The 17,327-nt window shown below is 43.7% G+C and overlaps 1 protein-coding gene across 1 annotated transcript in view; it reads right to left on the reverse strand.

The window, feature by feature from the left end:
• The window catches only part of LOC126168024 (protein Tob1-like), a 152,888-nt gene that overhangs the window by 54,950 nt on the left and 80,611 nt on the right, over nucleotides 1-17,327 (reverse strand). Inside the window, exon 2 of the mRNA XM_049920524.1 lies at nucleotides 14,679-14,746. The gene's annotated coding sequence lies outside the window, so the exon portion shown is untranslated. The remainder of the gene's footprint in view (nucleotides 1-14,678; nucleotides 14,747-17,327) is intronic.

Raw genomic sequence — 17,327 nt, forward strand, 5'->3', positions numbered from 1 at the left:
AGGCTAACACGGTCTTACCAGCAGATCTCCGGTCTTCCCCATGTGATCACCGAAAGTTAATAATTATTACAAATGTTTCCAGGAGATCGACTGACAATTTTCGCCGCACCGAGACTTCGAAATTGCTTCACTGCCTTATGGAATTTAAGTTAAGCTCAATTTAATCAGGATAGAACAGTATTGAACTGTGTGAATGTGATAAGCCTGCTTTGTGAATGAAAATTCCCTTAACATACGCATGTTTTTACTATCCTGGTCAGTGAAGCTAAATCAGGCCGGTGTGAGAGAAGTTTTTAAATTTAAGATCCCACAAAAAAAAAAAAAATTAAACCATCCTAGGTTTACATCTAACATACTTCACACACAGAATAGATTCTAACCAAACTTAACCTTGCCTGCTTGACCCCGCCAAAAACTGACGAAGCGGATCGGACGTACCGTGACCAAGATGTCGACCAATGTTATCGGACGACCTCTGACGAAGGCGTCCGTCATCTGTTATCGGTGCCACTGAGAACGCAGCCGAAGGTGGTGCGTAAGCCCACTGAGGCAACTGCGGCCACGTGGACGCCACGTGCGCACCTGCTGAGGCTCCTGCTTCTAGGAAGCTATCGACGCAATAGCTGCTGCTGGAAGCTTTGCGTGAATAGCTACTTCGCAACGGTTCGCGGTCACACGACCTCACGACAAGCGATCCGTGCCCGTACGCAGAATTACGCGGTAAATGCTTTTCACCAGAAGACCGGCTGTGGTCACGAGTAGAAGGCTTTCGTAATAAACAAAAGGCAATATGGACCGTTCTCGATGGCCGGGTGTTTGATGTAAACTGGTTGCTGGTGCTACAATAGCAGGTAGCAACTTTAAATATGAGAGTAATACGAAAAGCGTATCAACAATATTTTGCATGAAAGGGGCTGGGAGTTGGCTGCCGAAAGTTTGTTATTGCTTGTTGTCTCTCAGACAACTTCCTAATGTTCGGAAGAGTGAGGTCATGAGACAGCTGTTAGTGTGATCTGTACGTCTGATGTGGACGTTTAACCCTTCAAGGTCCATGGGGATATTCGAGAGAACTAGGCTAAGGACGACACTCAGTTAAATTCTCTTCCTTCGTTCTATTTAAAAGTACACAAACTTAACAGTGTTCTACAGGTATTAAACAGAATTTTCCATAGGAGACAGATGTAATCTTCACTACAGTTTGGGGAAAAGCAATGGTAAATCACCTCCACTAGAACCTTCATGAGGAAAGAAACACAAAATTTTTACATTTTCTCACCATCCTTAGGGTTAAAGCAGAGGAAGAGAACCAGGAGAAGGAGAAAGAGGAAGTAGAGAAGGACAGAGGAAGAAGGAACACTCGTGTATAATGGTGATGCCTTGACACAGATTCTCACGTCAATCCCATCTCGCTAAACACAAAAAATAATAACGTTTATTTATTGGTGTGGCTATCTTCCGCAGCAAGAGTACAAATATTCAACAGATTAAAAATTTTTATCCTTGCTGCAATACAGGATGTTTCAGGAGGAATGGTCAATATTCAGGGATAGGAACGTTCATTTGGAGCAAAAAACTCTACTAAACATGGGTTCTAGAAAGCATACTGTGGTGTCTCCGCCAGACACCACACTTGCTAGGTGGTAGCCCTTAAATCGGCCGCGGTCCGTTAGTATACGTCGGACCCGCTTGTAGCCACTATCAGTGATTGCAGACCGAGCGCCGCCACACGGCAGGTCTAGTCTAGAGAGACTCCCTAGCACTCGTCCCAGTTGTACAGCCGACTTTGCTAGCGATGGTTCAGTGTCTACATACGCTCTCACTTGCCGAGACGACAGTTTAGCATAGCCTTCAGCTACGTCATTTGCTACGACCTAGCAAGGCGCCATATTCAGTTACTATAATTACTTTGTGAATCATGTACCGTCAAGAGCGACGTTCATCATTAATGGATTAAAGTTAAGTATTAAACTAATTACGTCCGCTTTCTGAATTCTCATTCCTTGTCATGTTCCAGACCTCACGTCAGTATGGTTCTTCCCTCCTCACGCCAGCCTGCGTGAGCTAAAACGCGTGCATTTCGGCCTCCACTCGTAACACGGTGCTAGCTCTTCTGCTAACACAAAACATACTTTAACAGCTGTTAAGCTCTTTTTCAGTAGAAGGGATGAATTTCACAATAGCGAAGATGAACAAATTCTCGTAACTCGTAAGGCATGCACTTTAGGGGCCATGTTTACTGGAAATTTTTTCCTTATACTGGTCCACACCGCCAGCTCATAAAGTACGGAAAGCAATGAGGGTGCAGTAGAAGAGATTTGTTTCACAGTATCGAAGTTAAAGAAGTGCTCATAGCTCTCAAAGCTCTTGAGGTATGCGTTTGAGAGCCCATATTTATAGGAATTTTGCTTGGAACGATCGTCCCTGACGTATCCCTGAATACTGCACAGTCCTCCTGGGAAACCTAGTACAATATTTACTTTGCGGATGCGTTTATGTTACAAGCATCTCCACTGGATTTTTGTTACTTTTTATCTCTTCAAACCTGGTGTTTCGTCATACCCATTTACTGGAATTGACATTAACCAAACGTACAAATATATTCTTGCGATTAATATTGTGCTAAGATTCTTCATAGATGAGTAACATTTCTGTCTTCTCTTTGTTAGTGTACATGGTGAACCAGAACTCCACCGACAATGTTTCAGAGCTGGTAGCATGAACGAAAACAAGAAACAAATGTCTAGTATACTTGGGATCTAAAATGCAAACCTTAGGAGCTGCGAGTATGAGCACTTGTTCACCTCGCTAGAGTGAAACACATCTCTTCTACTGAAATGTTCTTGCTTTCCGTTTTTTGAGTGGTCATGGTATGGAAGACAACAAGAAAAAAAGTCCAGTAAACATGGGCTTTAAAGCGCATATCTTCAGGTTATGCACCCTTGTCCATCCTCGCTTTTCTGAACTACATATCTTCTACTGAACAAGTGTTCATAGCTGTTAAGATGTGCATTTTACAGCCCATGTTTACAAGACTTCTTTCCTCGTTTTGCTCCATATTACTACTTCTGAAATGATGGTGGAGTTCTGCTTCACCCTGTGTATTGTACTCACATAAACCTTCAGCCGAAGACGGTTCTCTGAATGACATGTGCTTTTATCTTGTGTTTCCATTTGTTTACTATCAACTCTCCAGTGGGTGAATTACTCTACCCCGGATACTTGCACAGTGTTCTAGTACAGGAAAGTCAAAATGCACTTTTTGTTATCTTTTTCATTACGTCACATTTATATGAATGGTAGACTGTGATACGTTTTTGATCAGGTCTTGAGAAGAGGAACTGGGTTAAGAATAAAAATACAAGAGGCTTTTAAAAAAAACGTCTAGCTGGTCACATCTTCTTAACGTACGAAGTTACAAGAAAGCCAACAATGCTGGTTGAAGTCCCCCTGGTAGCTAGCTAACATTTCCTCGGTACATTTTTTATTTTGCTTCTGGACAAATAGCTACTTTTGCAAGTCAAGAAGGATAGAGGACCCTGTATTAGCGTAGCCTCTCCACAGATACCCCTCCAGTATATTCGCGGCTGCTGTACGGCTGTCTGTATCGTTGAGGTACCCGAGCGACCCCAAGGTCCATGGTTTGTGGAGGTTGGTACTCAAAAGTGCTACCGCTAAATTGAGGAGGCGAGAGCAGACTTTTACCCAGTGGCTCGTACCAGGTTGCAGGCGGTCTACCTGAAGAGTTGTCAGTTCCGGTGCACCGCATGCCTTTCTGGGGAAAAGAAAGGCAGCAGCGGCTGTCAAGAGCTGTAGGCCCCCGTTCTCACGGCCGCTTCTCCACGTCCTTGGCCGCCCTGGTGGCATCCAACTGATGGACACCCAAGTCACCTGCCGTGACGGACCCGCACGCAACTCGCAGTCTGCAGCGCAGTTACGTCCCGACTGTACGTCCACGCGGCTCTTTCTGTTTACTTTATTCCATCTTATCTTTTACTATTATTTTTATTTATTTGCTGGCATCGAATTTTGACCTTCTGTCCGTGTACTGTTTTCTTCCTTTATTGGTATTTTAACCACCTTCACCCCATATGGGTTGTCAGCAGTACAGTCAACTCGCTCTTCAGCCAAACGACAACAAATTCTAAATGAGATGAAAAAAAACTGAACAGAAAGGCGAGATATTTATAGTGAATTAAAAAAAAACAATTTAAGGATGATAAGGGAAATTTTTCTATATAAGAAACATAACTTTCTTCGCTTTTAATTAAAACTAAAGTTGTAATAAAAGGCAAAAAGAAAATACAATAAGAGTACATTTAAAAAATCACGATGCAGAGCGCTGATGTTAAAAAGACGCACCTCGCTGGCGCTAAAACTGGAAGGATCCGCCTTGGGGACGGTATATTATTGTTGAAGGGATAAAGGTTGGTCGTCGAGGCAGGTAGAAGAAGGAAGGTTGAACATGGATGGACTGGTGCGGATCTAACGATGGGGTAGGAGTGGCTGTTGGGATACAAGACGGGGTGGACTACAAGGTGTACCAGTGAGGGCAAAATTTTGTGTGGAAAAGGGGCTAGGAAAGAGGGGCAGGAGGAGGAAAAAAGGCGATAGGAAAATTTGGCGAAGGGAGGGAGAGGGAACAGGTGGGGTGGGTTTAAAGTTGGTAGGATGGGTAAATGTCTGGATTGAGTTCATGAGCTGGGAGGGGGAGACTGTTGAAGTTTCTTTGGCAGAGTATGTGGAGGGTGTGTAGGTATAGGGTTGGTGGGATGTATTGGTAGAGGGGCGGCAGCATACTAGAGACGGATAGTAGAAGGGAAAGTACAGGATATTAGAGTCAAGGCTTCGGACTGTATAAGTTGTTTGGAGGTGTTCAGTATGACTGAGGAGAGGTGGGAATTTGATGATTTGGTAAAGGATCCATGTGGAGGAAGATAATCGGATGCGGAAGGTGAGGCAGAGTGGTGATGGTAATTTCCTATGGGACCAAACTGCTGAGGTCATCGGTCCCTAAGCTTTCACACTACTTACTCTTACTTTCGCTAAGGACAACACACACACCCGTGCCCGAGGGAGGACTCGAACCTCCGACGGGGGAACCGCGCGAACCATGGCAAGGCGCCGAGACCGCACGGCTATCCCGCGCGGCTGCTGAGGCAGAGTGCATGGCGTTCGAGGATCTGGAGTGACTAATAGAACTTGGGAGGGGAGGGGGAGGTGGGACCTGTTTGCTATAGCAAGACATGTTACACACACTATTACAGAATTTTAACTATTTTACATGTACTGGGGTCAACAAAATGAAGATCCTATCCAGCTATCTTGCTCGATCTACTCTTTCTCCTCACGGTAACCGCCACTGCAGCCGTGATCACTACACGCCTTTCTGATGGCGCTTGCCTCGGAGGTAGTCGGTTCGAATCCTGATCATGGAATAAATCTGCCGGCATTTGGCCAGCATGGTGAGGTGAGGTGGTAGCGTGAAGTTCTTGGTCTTCAAGCCTTGTTGCAATGACCTGGATTAAATTCCAAGTCCCTCCACAGAGCAACTTGGACCGAGTAACGCTGTTGACTGTGATTCGTGTTTACGCACACCTTGAAACTGCACATTCTGCATTCACGGAATCTGGACTAATTATCTATCTCCAAGTCAAAAAGTGCATTTTCCAAATGTGTAAAAAACTTGTAGGTAGATTACATTTAAAGCCTATTGACATTTAAGTCGTTACAGATGGATCCCAACTATGATTCGTCGTGAATGAGGAAAGGTGATCGGCTTTTCCCTATGAAAAGAAACAATTCTGGTAATTTCTGGAAATGATTTTATGCCGACTCCTTGTCTGGCCATCTAGACTTCTTGTGCTTTCTCTAAATCGCTTAGGGAAAATTCTGGAATTTTTCATTTGAGACGGGCATGGCCGCTCTGTTGTCCCATTCCGAGCTTATGTTCCATCTCTAGCAATCTCGTCGCCAATGAGATGTTAAAGCCTGATCGTCCTTCCTTTCTTGTCAAGTGGTTTAGGGGAAGCATGGATATCAACTTGTACTGTACCGATAAAATAAAACTGGCCCAAACAATATTTCATGCACCTTAAGAGATGCAACCCAACTTAAATCTTCTGCATCTGCGGTACATGATGTAAGCTGGGTTGCCTATCTTGAACTGTATGAAATGTAAGGAGCGGTGAAAAACGATTCGTTTGATAGCAAACGTATATGCAACGTAGCACGACTCGGATGCGGGTATATAAGGCACCAACATGTAAGCAAGGGATTAGTGTGGCCTTGGTGTCTATCCGAGATTCGTGCGATAAATGCGGGAATGTGAACAATGGTGACGTTATTACCAGAAGTGTCGAAATATGGCTGCCGAAGGACAGACACCGGTAGACGTTAATCAGAGGATGAAAATGTGTATGTGGCAGCAGGTCCGTTGAAAACTACCGTGCTGCTACTTCAGGTTACGCACGTCTCCGTAACTCAAATATCGTCAAGCAGGTGTTACCTAAACACAAGTGAGAGACGTTCGAGCATTCGACTTAATCTCTCCCCATACGATTATCACGCCTTCTGTCACTTAAAAAACGCCTTGTAGGGCCGACAATTCCTGTCGGACGAGGTCTTGCAGCAGGCATTTATGGACTTCTTCACGCAGCAGGACAAAAAATGGTTCAAATGGCTCTGAGCACTATGGGACTTAACATCTTAGGTCATCAGTCCCCTAGAACTTAGAACTACTTAAACCTAACTAACCTAAGGACAGCACACAACACCTAGTCATCACGAGGCAGAGAAAATCGCAGCAGGACAGGGTGCTTCACCAAACATATATTTTCAACCTAGTTTCTCGGTGGGATGATTGCCTCACTGCCTGATTGGCATACCGATTGTGAACTGCACGGCCTTCGACCGGAAACTTTTTGATTACCTTTTATATTTTCCGGTGTAGTTCATTTTGAACACCCCCTCCCTGCAGGAAATAACGAAATATATGTCACTGGAGGCAGTCGATGAACGTATGGCAGTAAATATGTAGCTTCACGGAAGATAACTATAGAATACTCAAAACATTTATACTCTACAATAAAGTTAATCGTTGACATGGCCAAGCTATGGCTATATTCATTTAAACATCTTTTATTTCCGCTTGTAGTAACCACACCTTCATGTAAACTCTGTGGTTCTAAGGAAATTCATAGCATACATAGACGAAAGTTCTCTCTCAAAATCAGTTTGTGGAAAATGTGCTGCTGTGCGCACTAAACGTACATAACGTGTTATTTGTTTTCGGACTTCCCGGTGCCCACTCCAGGGCACCTGAAGTGTTTACGACATCGCCCGCACGGCAGTCATCAGAGACGGAGCGTTGCCTAACACGGCAGGTGTTAAAGCGGACGAATTAACAAACACGGGCTAAGGAAGGTCGGGGTTCAGTGCCCTCGGCTAGTTAGCTCGCCAGAAGGCCACTGGATTTCCTACGGCGCTGTTGTCGCTGACTAAACACGTAACTCGCTTCCGTGTTTATTGGTGCTACATTTGTATGCATTTACACGAAAAGCCAAAGCCCTCTTTTCCGCCGGACGGCTGAAACCATATAGCTGCTCTGTATGAACTGACTTGTTGCTTTCGCAGTTTATGAGTGTACTGCGTGTTTTCTGAAATGGTTGCGGTCCTGTGGTAGACTGAGGCAGCTGAAGAAACAGCTACGTCCCCCGACCGCCAGAGGTATACAGTTGGCAATTTTACTGCTGATTATTGTTTTGATTTTTGAAGTTTGTAGTTTCAAAATTTAAACTTAGATCTTCAGCCAAACCTCTGTTTCGAAATCATTTGACCCACATCGGAGTACGAGGTTAATAGAAATTCTTCTACGGAATAGGAGTAATTGCCAATGAGAAACTTATAGTTTTCAAAATTTTACTTTACTATCGGTCAGGCATTTTCTATCACTGGGTAAGTGATCAAAAATTTTAGTTGCGGGCATCGTGCCGCTTATTCTTGTTGTAAAGACACCCTTATGGTGGTGCAATGCTTCTGGTATTGAAATTTTGCATATCATTGATCCTTTTGAACCCCAGTGGATTGTTTACAACAAACGTCATGAGGGAATAAATATGTTGTGAAGCAGTAGTCAATTGCCCTCCTTCTTAAAGAGATATCTACAAGATAAGCACCATGTATTATTCTTTCAGCACTTTTTTGAGCAATGAAAACGTCTTTCTTAAATATGAGTTACCCCAGAACATTAATGCATGTGATGTTGTCGAACGAAAATATCCAAAATATGTCAACTTACTAATTTTTTTCTCCCCAACATTTGCAATGATTCTAAGTGCAAATGTGGTTTAACTAAGATTTTTTGACGTCACAAAAGTGCTTTTTCCAATTTAAATTCTCATCAATATGGACACCTAAGAATCTTGAAGTTTCGATCGTATTTATTATTTCCTCACCATGTATTACCCTTATTACTAGTGAAGTACTTCTAGACGTACAGAACTGAATATTTTGTATTATTTTTTTTTAAATTGAGAGCGAGATTATTTGTAGAAAACCAGACATTGATACTTTTAAGAATATTGTTTACCATTTTTATTGTTGTTGTGTGCATGCTTCGATTGATTACAATACTAGCGTCATCCGCAAAAAGACGTCATTCTCCTTGGTGGGTACTACAGCGCCAAACAAACTGGTATAGGCATGCGTATTCAAATACACAGATATGTAAACAGGCAGAATAAGGTGCTGCGGTCGGTAACACCTACATCAGACAACAAGTGTCTGGCGCAGTTGTTAGATCGGTTACTGCTGCTAAAATGGTAGGTTACCAAGATTTAAGTGAGTTTGAACTTGGTGTTACAGTCGGCGTACGAGCGATGGCACACAGAATCTCCGACGTAGCGATGAAGTGGGGATTTTCCCGTACAGCCATTTCACAAGTGTACCGTGAACATCAGGAATCCGGTAAAACATGAAATCTCCGACATCGCTGCTGCCGGAAAAAGATCCTGAAAAAACGGGACCAACGACGACTCAAGAGAATCGTTCAACGTGACAGAAGTGCAACCCTTCCGCAAATTGCTGCAGATTTCAATACTGGGCCATCAACAAGTGGCGGCGCGCGAACCATTCAACGGCACATCATCGACATGGGCTTTCTGAGCCGAAGGCCTACTCGTGTACCGTTGAACGACACAAAGCTTTACACTTCTCTTGGACCCGTCAACACCTACATTGGGCTGTTCATGACTGGTAACATATTGCCCGGTCGGACGATTGTTTCAAATTGTATCGAGCGGCTGGAAGTTTACGGGTATGAATCCATGGACGCTGCATTTCAGCAAGGCTCTGTTCAAGCTGGTGGAGACTCTGTAATGGTGCGGGGCGTGTGCAGTTGGAGTGATATGGGACCCCTGATACGTCTAGATACGCCTCTGACAGGTGTCTCGTACAAAGCATCCTGTATGGACACCTGCATCATGTCCATTGTGCATTCCGACGGACTTGGGCCATGCCGGCAGGACAATGCGGCACCCCACACGTCCAGAATTGCTACAGTGTCTCCAGGAAAACTCTTCTGAGTTTAAACACTTCCGCTGGCCACTAACGTTACTGAGCATATCTGCGATGCCTTTCAACGCGCTGTTCAGAAAGATCCTCACCCCCTCGTACTGGTATGGATTTATGGACAGCCCCGCAGGATTCATGGTGTTAATTCCCTTCAACACTACTTCAGGGTCCATACCAAGCGGTGTTGAGGCACTTCTGCGTGCTCGCGGGGGCCCTTCACAATATTAGGCAGGTGTACCATTTCTTTAGCTCTTCAGCGTATATTAGACGGAATATCGATTACACAGATAAGGGACAGTAGCTGACCTAACACTGACCCTTGAGGAATGCCATACATGATATCTCCCTAGTCGGAATTATGTCCCCGGGCTATATGGTTGATTTACTAATTACAATTGTCTGCATTCTTTTGGTTAGATATGGCGTTGTCCATTGGTTGGCTATATTATCAATTGCATAAAACCTCTGTTTATCTAGAACACTGTGATACAGTCAGATGCCTTAGATAGGCTGCAGAAAATACCAGCCGGTGCTATTTTATGATTTAATTCTTCTAAAGTGTGATGAGTGTGCGTGTAAATAATATTTTCAATTGAGAAACTTTTCTGCCGGCCAGGGTGGCCGAGCGGTTATAGGCGCTACTGTCTGGAGCCGCGCGACCGCTACGGTCGCATGTTCGAATCCTGCCTCGGGCATGGGTGTGTGTGATGTCCTTAGGTTAGTTAGGTTTAAGTAGTTCTAAGCTCTAGGGGACTGATGACCTCAGAAGTTAAGTCCCATAGTGCTCAGAGCCATTTTGAAACTGTTCTTAAATACAAACCGAGATTTAATAAGGATTTTATTGTTTCTGAGGTGCGATCCGCGGATATCCTCTTTGCAGAAAACGGTTAATAGCGACAGAGAAATGAGCAAGTAGCATAAGTTGGTGGACGTGAGGGGCAGACAGTGGAGAGCGGCTATCAGAAGCGGCAGACGGGGGGGCAGCAGCGGGTCTGCTGAGGAACAGTCTACACGCGGCTATCAGGTGTCGCTGCCGCTCGGCCGTGCTTTCCTGTTTTCTCACCGCGACCGCCGCTTTCCGCGGCTTTTCCTGGCAGCCTGCCCGCGACTTTGCCTTCACCTTGTCGCCGAACGTACTGCGAGATTCTTCTAGGCTTCTCTCCCGTGTCTGCTCGTGGCCGTAATGGTGTGGTAACACTTCACCGCGTGCAAAATTACTTCCCGACTCTGAGTTCGGTCGTGACTATAACTCACAAAAGCGTGACGTCGAGAGAAAAGTGTTTGTACGGATGGTGTGGGGAACTGAACAATGGGATGTATTTTCCCACAAAAGTTGCTCCATATTTATGAAGGGCAGTCAAATGAAAACCCAACACGTGCCACAACGGGACCATGGAATGATTACATTCAAACGTAATCACCAAACGCGTTAAGACAATAATCTCATTCGGAGACGAGACGAAAATTCCTGCTTCGTACAAGGCGCTCAGTCGCTGCCGAATCCACAACCATAGCCATTCTTGCACTTCCTCGTCCGGCTCAAAACTACTTCCACGCGTGTCTTTCTTCAGGTCGCCAAAGAATTGAAAATCACACGGTGAAAGTTTCGGGCTGTACGGAGGATGTTGCAGAGTCCCCAACCAAATAGCTGAAGTGTTGCTATCCGACTGGCTGCGTGGGGAGCGGGCTTTATAGCGCAACAGGACGATTCCGCCCGACAGAAAAAAGGTTCAAAATGGCTCTGAGCACTATGGGACTTAACATCTGAGGTCGTCAGTCCCCTGGAACTTAGAACTACTTAAACCTAGCTAACCTAAGGACATCACACACATCCATGCCCAAGGCAGGATTCGAATCTGTGGCCGTAGCGGTCGCGCGGTTCCAGACTGAAGCGGCTACAACCGCTCGGCCACAGAGGCCGGTACCAGCATTTTGAACAGCCAGGGGGCAAACTTTTAGGCCAACAGTGGAAACATTCCACATCTCCCCCGCCAGAGAAAACCCACATCTGTTCAGACAAGTTCCGGTAAGGTCATATGATGTTCTCGTTCGACTGCAGGGGCTTTCTCCTCATCAAGTTCCTCGGTGTGCAGCGCTATGAAGACACTTTGCAGAAACTGCGACGTGCCTTAGAGCGAAAACGCCCTGGAATGCTGTCGGACGGAATCATACCGTTTCACGATAGCGCCCGCCCACACACTGCCTATAGCACGAAGGATACGCTTCTGTGATTTTGTTGAGAAACACTGCAACATGCTCCATACTGCCCCGATACTTTACCGTGTGGTTTCCACGTATTTTTTTCACCTGAAGAGAGACAAGCATGGATGACGGTTTCAGTCGGAGGGGGTGCAGTTGTGGACCCGTCAGCGGCAGACCACGTTCTAGAAATATGAACTGATAGTCTCGTCTCCCTGTGGGATAAATGTCTTAATGCGTGTGGTGATTACTTTTGAATAGAGCCATTCCATTGTCTCGTTGTGGCCGGCGTTCGGTTTTCATTTGACTGCCCCTTTTACTCGACTCGTTTCTGTTTGACTTTTTGTCTGATCCGACAACACAGGGAATAAAGTTACAATATAAAATATATGACAAAGAATATCAACAGAATTAGTTAAATCATAACAGCTATAAAACATGTGCCACAGAAATAATAATATTAATACCAATTTTTATTATAGTCTAATGATATTAAAAATTAAGTGGACAAGTTAAATGCGAAATGGAGAGTCATTAGAAAGAACAGATTGCCAAAGATATCCATAGGAAACCTTTAACTGCCGAATGGTAGGTTGCTACGAAGACATAGCAACAACGAGTAGTTAACTTGTTAAAAATTAAGTGGACAAGTTAAATGCGAAATGGAGAGTCATTAGAAAGGACAGATTGCCAAAGATATCCATAGGAAACCTTTAACTGCCGAATGGTAGGTTGCTACGAAGACATAGCAACAACGAGTAGTTAACTTGTTATTATAAAGAGCAATAGCAGGGATAATTTGTAGTGGCAGTGGACTATTTGTAGTTGTTTCCTGACTTCTGGAAACTGTGTACGTTAACTGTTTAAAATTGTATTCTGGAGAATAATGATTGTTCCTGTCCTCAGTCAACTATGTTTACTGACATTTGCCTACTTTTTATCGCTTAAGAATGTCTAAGGCTTCATCTACGGCACCTGAGTTTGGCAATAGAGATCGTATATCCGGTTATTATTATCCAGCATAGTGTGGCGTTGTTATTAGAGGACTGGAAATTTCATCCAGCTGAGATTAAGTGCTTGAAGATGAAGCTTTAGATCTTCGGTATCGATAGCGAATAGACAAAAACCGATAACAAGAGATGAATGAAAAAGACAATTCTCTAAAATAAAAGATAACAGGTAATGGTGTTAGTTAGATGTAGACATTTACAGATGAGACGATTAGGACAAGACAGGAAGAACTGCTGACTGGCAGTAAATCAAGACTGGTGACCTACATGCAAGATAATACAGTGTGGGCTACTCGATGTGACGTCACTTATGATACTTCAGTACCACTTGTGATCAGTTTCAATTTGCGTCACCAGAGCGACAAACACAGCAATCAGTATATCAAAACCTATGGAACAATATTACAAACAATTTTCGAGAGAGCCTGTTTTAGCAGTCGCTTTAGTCTCAAAGTTTATGGTTTAATTGAGTTTTTTCCATATTTTCCAGCTGTGAACGTGACTGTATTCAGTACACAGAAAGTGAGAATAAAAATGCCTTCATTCATCATTTTTTCGTGTTTTTTTAAAATTACAGGTTGCGTTTCGGGCTTTGCGGGTCCACCGTCAGGTGCAAAGCGCCTAATACGTAAATTAAACTTGCTCTTGAGTGAGCTGAAATGCGTGTTCCTGTTATGAGAAAGATAGATGTTAGGTTTTGTATTTCGTGAATCAAAATGGGGGAGATAACCGAGAAACAGTGGAAAAACAGTGAAAAATTTACCGAACAAACAAAGACGAACATTTTTAACCTTTTGAGGTTCAGCATACGTTGGTTTATTCAGTGCAACCCTATTCAGAAAACAATGTAACAATTGTAATCTCCGCTAATCGTAAGTCAGGACACTTATTAGTGCACAGCATAAAAAGAGATTATCAAAAATACAGCAGCAGTGGAGTGTTTAAAGTAACATGCCCCAGATGACCTACATAATATGTAGGTAAACAGGCAGAAATTTCTAAACCCGTTTCCAAGAACACGTGAATGCTTTTCAGACTCCGCCCCTTCGAAAAATCAGTTATTGCCCAGCATATACTAAAAACCAAACATGTTATCAACAGGTTAGAAAACAATTTGGTGATGCTACACAATGAAGCCAATATTAAGACCCTAAATCTCTTAGAACAACTAGAAATATACCTCCACAAAATCAAAAAACCTGAATTTATGTCAAATGAACATAAATATTTCACTCGCCATAGTTAAAAGTCTTGTTTTAAATTTACTCCTTGCACAGGTCAACTTCTTAATACTCAGACCTCTGACCATGTCTCTGGCACTAAGTGATAAACGTCTTCGATCATAACATGTTGAAGTACAGTACAAGTGTGAAGTATTTTAAAAAAACTGAAATGTGTAAACAAACGTGCGCCGTGAGTGACGTGATGTACGGCAATAGAACGAATAAACCAACGTCTACGGGTCTCACAAGGTCAAAAACGTTCGTCCTTGTTAGTACGGTTAAGTTTTTCACAGTTTTTCCACTGTTCCTCGCATTTTTTCCGCATTTGATTCACGAAATACAAAACGTAACGTTTAACTTTCTCATAACAGAAACATGCATTTCAACTCACTCAAGAGTAAATGTAAATTTTGTGTTAGACGATCTGTATCTGAAGATTGACCCACAGGAACCGAAATGCTTCGTGTGTTTTAATAAAACACGAAAAAATTGTGACTGAAGGCGTTTTTATTCATATACCCTGTTACGATTTAACGTCTTTATTGTTTGAAAGAAATCTTACATTTTTGTTCCCTGTACGTAAGGAAATGATATCGTCTAGACCATTTGTTGTTAGACATTAGTGAGGCGATTTTCTTTGAAAGTTGGCTACGAGATAGAGTGGGAGGCAGCTTACCTTGGAGGTGCGTTGCCCTAGCTCAGCATGACGAGCTGTTGCCTTTCTCGATGGAATTCTGCGGTTTTCTGCGAACACACAGACAAAACATGTTGTCAAAACACAACGAAGCCACTTGCTAGGTCTAAACATGCTCAGCGTTTTAACATTCCTGTGCGCAGCCGCGTAATCTCTGCGTCCTGTTAAATGACATAATTTCCGAAAGCGAGTTACGTACGTCGCTTACGGCTGTGGACAGTAGCCAAAGGCTACAGCGGTACGTGGCAGGTTTTCTCCCATGAAAATACAACTTCTCTCTGGCTGTTGTTTGTTGATCCCTGAGAGAACTGACTTGGATACAACTAATGATATAATATGATACACTTAGGAAGTTTAACGATTCAGACAGATACAAAGACCGCGATTATTTTTTAAATCGTTGTTCTTGTGCTGTCTGAAACTGTATCTATGCTATACGTATTTTATCCATAAAAAAACATAACGTTAAATGGACTTGTACATCTCAAATTCTCCCTCTCTCTCTCTCTCTCTCTCTCTCTCTCTCTCTCTCACACACACACACACACACATGCGTGCGCGCACACACACAGGGACACACATTGAGATTGTTCAAAACGGGACAGACTGAATTCTCACGCAATCGTCGAATCAGGGGTCTACAAGCACTGGTTTTCTAATACATAAAATAGCCGTTTCATTACTTCTACAATTATATCATCCTTGTCAGTTTTTACGCTCATGAAAGGTTCTTGTAATTTATACGTTTAGAAAGAATGTAAGTACATTCCACGTGTACCGAACATATACCATTTCCTTCAACAAGTGCTACGTGACTACACAACTAAAAAAGAAATGTAATATTTGGTTACAGAAGTTTCTCTATGCTTATTCATCAAACAGTTGCAGTTGCTGGAAGCTCCGCCAATCGTTCTTGAAAGCTGTTTCCATACGTTGTGCCGTTAGAATAATCATATATTGATTATAATGTCACTGACTTGCCATCTTCGCGATCTGAGATATTAAAAATGTCACGTACATTTAAGCAATGACTGTTTCTTATACTTTTAGTGATGAGGTTACCTTGTAGACTGAGGAATCATTATTCTCTCTCTCTCTTTGTTTTCTTTTAGGCGAGGGAGGAGCGGAAGGGATTCAGTCTTGTGACTGGTTTCATTCTGATCGCCACTTTTTCCTCTCCTACAATGTTTCCAAATCAGAATATCACCTACACTACAAGTTCCCAATTATTTCTTGCGTATATTCCAAACTCGTCTTCCCTTACAATTTTTGGTCTCTAAGGCTCCACCTAGTAGCGTGAGAATTACTTCCTGATGTTTAACGTTTTCCACATAATCCTTCCTTCACCTATTCTGTGGTGGAGCACCTCATTTCGTATGTTTAAGGAATCAGGCTGGTGTGTATTTAGAAACTGAGAAATGTGCTGAGGCCAAGAAGAGTGAAATGGGCGAGAACGCGATAGGAGAAAACAGCATCTCTGGACAGAAAGAAATGAACGTACAAGGCGGGCACGCGAACTTGGTTCTAATGAAGAGTATGTAGCCGCCTGGGAGATTGGGATATTTGAAGACAGGTGTAATCTGTGTCATTAATATCATAAGTTGTGTATTCAATTGACAGCCGCTGTTTCCTTATATTCAGAAGTTATTATAAGCTTCCATCCAAGAAGAGTGTCTTTCGATCATTTCCATTCAAGGTGTTTCTTGGGATCCAGTATGGATACCTTCGTCCTGGAGCTGGACCGCCGTCACGTTTCCAGGAACTCCAGCGGATTTCCCCACCGTCCGACCCTGACAGCCTGTCTTCCAGCAATCAGCCTGTTTTCCTCGCTGCTGCCTCTCGACTAGCAGTTAAACGCTGCTTGTCGGCTCCACAACGCACTAACCCTCTCCTTTCCTGCTTGAGTTCCAGAAGATAAAGTTGGCAGTTCATGTGCGCCTCGAAATTCCTGTTGTCATCAGCGGGAACAAATATTACCAGACAACGACGAGCCGGTGATCAAAAGATGCCAAAGTTAGTTTCATATTCGGGTCATGAACGATGAGAGCAATGTAGGAATCTCCTGTTGCTATTTTGGACAAGGTCCCAGCAGATGTAATCTGAGGTTCATTTCGTCCGAGCTGTTACGAAGGGTCCACTGGGTATCTGTTTTGACTGCATCCCTAGCAGAGGTCGCTAATGCGCGCACGTGCGATGGTGCTCGACTTGGAAGTGGCCGCTGCGGAATCCAGTGGTTGAAGAAATTTTCATCGTTAGCATTTGGACGCCGCGCGGGATTAGCCGAGCGGTCTCGGGCGGTGCAGTCATGGACTGTGCGGCAGGTCCCGGCGGAGGTTCGAGTCCTCCCTCGGGCATAAATGTCTGTGTTTGTCCTTAGGATAATTTATTCTAGGCGCTGCAGTCCGGAACCGCGGGACTGCTACGGTCGCAGGTTCGAATCCTGCCTCGGGCATGGATGTGTGTGATGTCCTTAGGTTAGTCAGGTTTAAGTAGTTCTAAGTTCTAGGGGACTGATGACCTAAGATGTTAAGTCCCATAGCGCTCAGAGCAATTTGATTTTTCAGGATAATTTAGGTTAAGTAGTGTGTAAGCTTAGGGCCTGATGACCTTAGCAGTTAAGTCCCATAAGAT

This window comes from Schistocerca cancellata, chromosome 1 (genome assembly GCF_023864275.1).
Source record: "Schistocerca cancellata isolate TAMUIC-IGC-003103 chromosome 1, iqSchCanc2.1, whole genome shotgun sequence".
Lineage (NCBI taxonomy): Eukaryota > Metazoa > Arthropoda > Insecta > Orthoptera > Acrididae > Schistocerca > Schistocerca cancellata.